This window comes from Pelodiscus sinensis, chromosome 6 (genome assembly GCF_052426305.1).
Source record: "Pelodiscus sinensis isolate ZL-2025 chromosome 6, ASM5242630v1, whole genome shotgun sequence".
NCBI lineage: Eukaryota > Metazoa > Chordata > Testudines > Trionychidae > Pelodiscus > Pelodiscus sinensis.
This window is the reverse complement of record NC_143057.1, coordinates 7,220,983-7,228,169: the sequence shown is the minus strand read 5'-3', so window position 1 is coordinate 7,228,169 and position 7,187 is coordinate 7,220,983.

The window sequence follows — 7,187 nt, the reverse complement described above, 5'->3', positions numbered from 1 at the left end:
GTCTACACTGAAGTTATTTCGGAATAAACTATTCCAGAATATTTATTCTGAAATAGCTTATTTCAAAATAGCACGTCTACACTTCAGGGAAGCCACAAAATTAGTCTAAGGCAGGCTTCCCTAATGTAGATGTGCTATCTCAATTTAGAGCCCCAGGAGGAATAATTTAGAACGGCTCTAGTGAGGGGCTATTTTGAAATAGCAGCAGTGGAGCATCTACACACGCCTTATTTCGAAACAGCTATTTCGGAATAGGCATTATTCTTCATAGAATAAGGTTTACAGAAGTTGGAATAAGCCATCCGTTATTTTGAAATTATTTCAAAATAACAGAATGGCTGTGTAGACGCTCGCATGGTTATTTCGGAATAACGGCCATTATTCCGAAATAACTTTGCTGTGTAGATACACCCTGAGAGTTGCTGCCATGGTTGGGTTTCTTCACTTGTTTTCTTCAGTTAGTTCACAGCCTTAACTCTGCCTGAAAGTTTTTATTTTGCTAGATTTCCATGTGAAGTGTAAGCTTTCAAAGTTTGGCCATTTTAAAATGCATTTCATGAAAATCATTAGTGATCAAACAGGCAATGTGCTTCATTAGTACTTAGAGACTATAACTGAGACCAGGGTCTCGTGTTAGACATTGTGCATGCACACACACACAGAGTAAGAGACTGACCTTGTGATGTAACTAGACAAAGCAGTCAGAGGATGAGAGGGAAAACCGAGGCAGAGAGAGATAACACGGCTTGCCCAAAGTCCCAATGTAAATCAGTACCAGAATTCTCTCCTATAATTCAAAACAAGCTGAAAAAAGCCTGGTTCAGATTAAAAAATTGTCTCTGTTCGGAGACCAAGTGTGGAAAATGAAATCTCAAAGGAGAAAATTTCAGAAAGTTACAAGCAAATACAATCAGGGATTTTTACTTTACATTATTTTGTAACCCTAAGCATACCAGTCACGACCTGCACCATTCTGTTACCTATCAAGGACTTCTATTTAATGATGGTAAAATATGGTGGGGGGGAGATTATCTTCACCTAACTAATAATGTTCCAGGAGGGCAAAAAAGAACAATGTTAAGAAGTTCCGAAGACTTTACAAAATGCAAAACTGCGCTGGATTCTCCCGTTACTTTTGCGCAATATAAACATCTAAGCCTTTCCCAAAGAAACAGGCAGACCTTGAGCTGGATTTCAGCCTCAGAGACGCCTTTGCAACTCCAGCTGCAGCCTTGCAAGCATGTGCCGGGGATGGAATTTTGGCCGTTCCGTACTTGATCCAGAGCTCATTGAAATCAACAAATAGATTCCCACCGCGTTCAATGTGCTTGTACCAGGCCTGATCATTCTTGGCTGTCTCTCATCACTGGACAGAGTCTGGCAAGGGAAAGTGGATGAAAAGTCAGCGAGGCTCGGTAGATGACACTGAAAGCTTGCGTAAAATAACAGCTGAAAATAATACAAGTGAACAACCAGCACAGGCAACATTTTTGCCCGCCTTAAAAAAGGAAAATTGGCATTGATTAGCATGTTCAAGAGAAGGTGCTGTTTAACACTGCAGTTTCCATTCTGAAAATACTGGCAACCTCTCTCCTCACTATTCTCAACAAATTGATGGATGGTAGCAATTAAACCCAGTAATGGATGTAATGTGTTGCAACAGCACTCCACACGAGGCTAACCCACCCCACCTCTTCCCACTTGCACTGGATCCCCGTCAGAAACCCAGCGCTGCGTATTCCAGGAAACGCACTCATTTATCTTTGGTTTCCAGAGGAAATGGATACATCCACAGGCCTGGGAGAACACCGCAGGCTTTGCCATTCAAGCGGCAAGTGCAGAATTACAGCCCCCATCGAAAGGCCCATGGAAGGAAGAGAGAGACTCCCAATGGCGTCAATGGGCTTTGGACCAGGGTCTTCCAGTGATCATTATTATCTAGGTCTCCCATGTAAGCAACCTTGGCTTCTGCCTTCCCCACAACAATCATCATTTGAAAAACCAGGTCTCCTTAAGGTGAGTCATCTTGGGCACCCAAAACTTGAAGCATCCCAAATCCCTGGGCTTACTCTTTCATAAATACTATTAAAGTGTTTTTTAGTGCTATGGAGCCAGATTCTGATTTTCCCCTCCCCCGCCTCCCAACACCCCCACACACTCACTTTCTTCAAATAGCCCTAAGATTGCAGAGCAGCAAGGAATCCAGCTGCCCCCAGACATTGGTGCTAACCCCAAAGTCACACAGAGCTGGCTGAACGGTCCATCTGACCGTATAACACGCCCCCTTCTGGCCCCAGCGTAAGGGATGAAGCAGGGACGTGGTCAGAGAGCTGCTGCATTTTGGTGACTCCCGGCCAGTGTAACAGGTCTGTGCTGGGCTAATTTGTACTGTGATCATCTGCTCTGACCCACGGGCACCGCAGCGCTTTCCCTGCTCAAGGGATCCCCCAAAGAGCCAGCTGTGTCTGAGCGCCAGCTCCTCCTGTGAGGGGTGAGGGAGCATCGCACTGAGCGCTCTGTGCTTCCAGACCGCTACGTTGGCTGGCAAGTGGGATGCTCTTTCCAGGCCTCTTTCCCACTCCTGGTCCCACTCCCACCATGTGTTGTCAGGGCAATGGAGCAGGTGGGTAGCCCTTGATTTTCCCCCTCACAACCAGAATCACCACCTGAGCCAGACCTAAGCAAGGTTTATACTGAGTTACTCTCCTGCCTAGTGGAAGAAAGACCATGACAACCTAGCTCTTGGTGCCCAGAAAATAGGATGGCCTCTTTCCTCATCTGCAAACTGGAGGTGATACTTGGCTCACTTACAAAGCTGTTCGATGGATTCATTCACAAATGTTTGGAAAAAGGCTTATAGAAGTACAGGTTGAACCTCTCTAATTTGGCATTCTGTGGTCCGGAAACATCAGTGGTCTGGCATGATTTTAATTAGTTGGATGCCCGCTTATCATGGGTGTGGCCAAGTTTCCTGTGGTCCCATCAAGTTTGTTTACAGCCACCAGTCTTGGCTCTCGGTGTTCTGTGCTGTGATTTAGCTCTAATTTACCCTAAGGTTGCGTCTAGACTGGCAAGTTTTTCTGCAAAAGCAGCTGCTTTTGTGGAAAAACTTGCCAGCTGTCTACACTGGCCGCTTGAATTTCTGCAAGAACACTGACGATCTCATGTAAGATTGTCAGTGTTTCTTGCGGAAATACTATGCTGCTCCCCTTCGGGCAAAAGCCCTCTTGCACAAATGCTTTTGCGCAAGAGGGCCAGTGTAGACAACGCGGTATTGTTTTGCGCAAAAAAGCCCCAGTCGCAAAAATGATGATTGGGGCTTTCTTGCGCAAAACCTCGTCTAGATTGGCACGGACACTTTTCCGCAGAAAGTGCTTTTGCGGAAAAGCGTCCGTGCCAATCTAGACACTCTTTTCCACAAATGCTTTTAACGGAAAAACTTTTCCGTTAAAAGCATTTGCGGAAAATCATGCCAGTCTAGACGTAGCCTAAATGTCCCTTAACAGCCCAGTAAGCAGTGGAAGTGTTGGTAATGCTGCTAGCCAATATTGACCTCCCGTGATCCAGAAAATTCTCTGGTTCAGAACCTGTCAGGTGCTGAGGGTGCCGAACTAGAGAGGTTCAACTTGTACAAAGCATCCTCCATATTAGGTCAGTGATTGGTGGAAATGTCCTTGCCTTTCCATAAAAGGGAAATGACACGGCACCATTTTAATGTCTCTTCCATCTGCTCCAGCTTTGCTTAACAGAGCTAACTGCCCAAACTCTGGAGTTTCTCCAAGGACCTGAACAACCAGCAATGCCTGTGGGGGCGGAAGAGGGGAGGGAAAGTCATACCTAAGTGACTCTTATTGCTGGTCACATTCCCCCTCTTTTAGGTCAGTTTCTTGGATATTTTACAACTGGATTGCATTAGAACTATTTTCTGGCTGGCTAAAGAATTTTTTAAAAAAATCTGTTTTAGTTTCTCAGGCACCGGCTGATAGGTGGGAGAATTGGTGTCTTTTCTTCACCTCGCTTTGTTAAAGCAAAATGATTTGCAATCTGCACACTGAGCAGCATGGCGGAGAGCAGGTGCGTTGATGCTCCAAACACTTGGTCTTGTCACTTATGATGGATGCATCAGATGTCCTGCCAAGAAACTCTTGCTGCAAGCAGGGCAAGGAAGACTTGCAATTCGCTGACGTTCCGAAACAAAAGTCAGGCACTGTCCCCAAATACTTCATATATCAACTCTTTCCCTTTCACGTGTCTTGGATAAAATCCTATTTGTGGTGTGAGAAAAATCTCACCACCAAAATCCCCCTGACATTAAAGGCAAGACCCTTAGATCAGGACCTTTCTGCAGAGATGAAGTGTTTTGGAGACAGATCCTCACCAGGTGGAAACTGGCGCAGCGCCACTGAAATCAATGGGGTGACGCTAATTCATACCAGCTAAAGATCTGGTTCGGTTATATTCCAAACATTCAGCTATTGAGTTCTTCATTCATTTTCAAGTACCTAAAAGGGTGTTAGCAAGAGAAAAGAGAAAAATGTTTCTTCTTGGCCTCTGATGATCGGACAAGAAGCAATGGGCTTAAATTGCAGCAAGTGAGGTTTAGGTTGAACATTAGGAAAAACTTCCTAACTGTCAGGGTGGTTAAACACTTGAATAAATTGCTTGGGGAGGTTGTGGAATCTCCATCACTGGAGATATTTAATAGCAGATTGGATAGACATTTATCAGGGTTGATCGAGATAGTGCCTGGTCCTACTGTGAGGGCAGGGGGCTGGACTTGATGATTTCTCGAGGTCCCTTCCAGTTCTAGTGTTCTATGAAAGGCCTCTTTAATTTGAAACTATGGTATAAAATAAATACCAGAATATTTAGGTAACTTCCGTTTATACCTGGTGTGATAGTCATGATTACCTTTGGAATTATTCATTTGCAGATATACTTGATGGGTGATTTTCCAGCATTTTCTTTTAATACGCAGATATGTCAGCTAGAATCTGTGGGACCATTTCTTTTTCTTTGCTTCCCAAAGGAATACTGTGATTGTTCATTCGGTCTTGGATGACATCAGTAACTGGCTATGGGGTGCTGCGTGCCTCTATAGCTATCCCCCTTACAATTCTAAACACAATACTAAAATAAAATGACCCAGATCCTCCATGGGCATTAAGAAACATGCCTCTATAGCAGGGCTAATTCCTACCACTGAAAGACAAGAGAAAACATTTTTTTCTAAAAGTTCTCCAGGTTGAAGGAAGAGTGTTAGAATGTATTCTCTAGTTGTTAAAACTATACGTAGTCAGCTAGAAGTCCTGGATTGCTTTCCTAGCTCTTCCACTTCTTTTCCTGCTTCCGGGGTAACCTGGGGCAATAGAGAAACTGAGGCACAAAACGTGGGCTATTCGTAAAATAAATCTAATATTACTGATAGACTTTGCAAAAGCTGAGAATGAATGAATGTTTGTAATAGGCTCTGAAATCTCTGAATGAAACTTGGTACATAAATGCAAAGTGTCTTTATTAAGAAATAATTTAGGGACCCTCTAAATTTAAGTCCTTGTATTCCGATGTTATGATTAGCCATGTGCCTAATAGATGTATGATCAATAAAATCACTACTGAAAACCTTTTGAAAAGATTTTTTCAATTTATGTTCCCTTCCCTCCTCCTAAAAGCAGCCAGCTCACTTAATAATCCACAGATATTTTGGCTCTGGTACGTTGTTGAAATGCATTTCTGTCCGTACATCCAGAACCATTCTCTAGGGATAGGTGTTGTGAAAATTCCTTGCGATCTTCTTCTTCTTCTTTTTTTCATTTTTAACATTACAGGATGACACAGGCTAAAGGACTTTCAAAAAGTCTGATCTGAACCAGTGGGGATCCAAGCTGTGCTTGGGTGGAGCTTGGTCTTTGGTGACTCACCGAAGAGGTATTTGGAATGTACTGCACTGAAGCGATATTAAATGCCCAAATAAATAAAAAAATAAGGTAAATAAAAGCGAGAGTGAATCGTCAAGGAACAGACCCAAATCTTTAGCCAAAATACGAACTCAACCTGTCCCAAACTTTTTTTTAAAAATGTGGATGGCTTTCCCCCACCCGCACCCTCAGTGCTGTTCAATTCCGTGAGCCTCTGCCCTTTCTGGTTTCCGATTGGAATTCAACGTGGATAATTTCAGTCCAGTTTCGCAGCTCCGCGGTTTTGTTTAGCATCTAAAAACTGCAGATCCTTTTTCCAAATGGAAGCCTTTTCTAACTCACTCTTTGCTGACCCAGGGTTTTAACTATATAATTGCCACTTGTGTTAAATGCAGGCCAGTAGCAAAATACTTTCATTGCAAATCATTCTCTATGGCTCTATTTTAATCAAAAGGCCTGGCTTCCCCACGGCATTGGCTTGTGCAGAGAGGCTGCAACACATGTGAAAGCTGCTCTCATTCTGGTTTACACCCCCTCTGCACAAACAAAATTCTGACAGAAGAGGCAAGGCAGCACTGTAAAGTGAGTATAAGTATTTTTCCAACTCCCCTAGAATTCAGTGCTAGTTTCCTGAAGCCAGAAGCAATGGTCCTCCATCTGCAGATGTTTGTGAAACGCCAAAGCCAGCTAAAGTTGGACCTATCCATATCACGCAGCATGTCAGGCAACTGGGAGTCGTCTTCGATTAGGAACTTTGCCATTAACTGCACAGCCATCCACAATGTCTGCAGGAGAGGAATCTGAGCTTAGGAAAGCAGTGCAGGATCCATCCCTCCACACAGAGATGTGGGGTGAACAGTCAAACAAGGGCTGTTGGAAAATGCCACGAAAGAAAGCCGGAAGCCCATGGAATGCTGGGACAGAAAACAGTGCATCATGGGATATTGAGCCTGGTCCCAAGATGCACCGTGACCTGCTCCACCTTCCCACGAGATCGAGCTGTTGAGCTGGACTGTGGGATAGGTACCCACAGAGCATTGCTCACACTGTCTATGAGAGGACCCTTCTTCCTTAAAAAATGAGGTGTACAGGGTTTTTTTGAAAAAAAGGGGTTCTTTCCAAAAAAATCCTGTCTGAACTGCTTTCACTTTTGAAAAAAAATGCTTTCAAAAAAGTGATCAGAAGAAGATATGCAAATTTAGAGTAAAAAAAAAAGAACGTAGACTAGATGTACCCTTATAAGTACGGATGTGCTCTGCCAACAAAGTG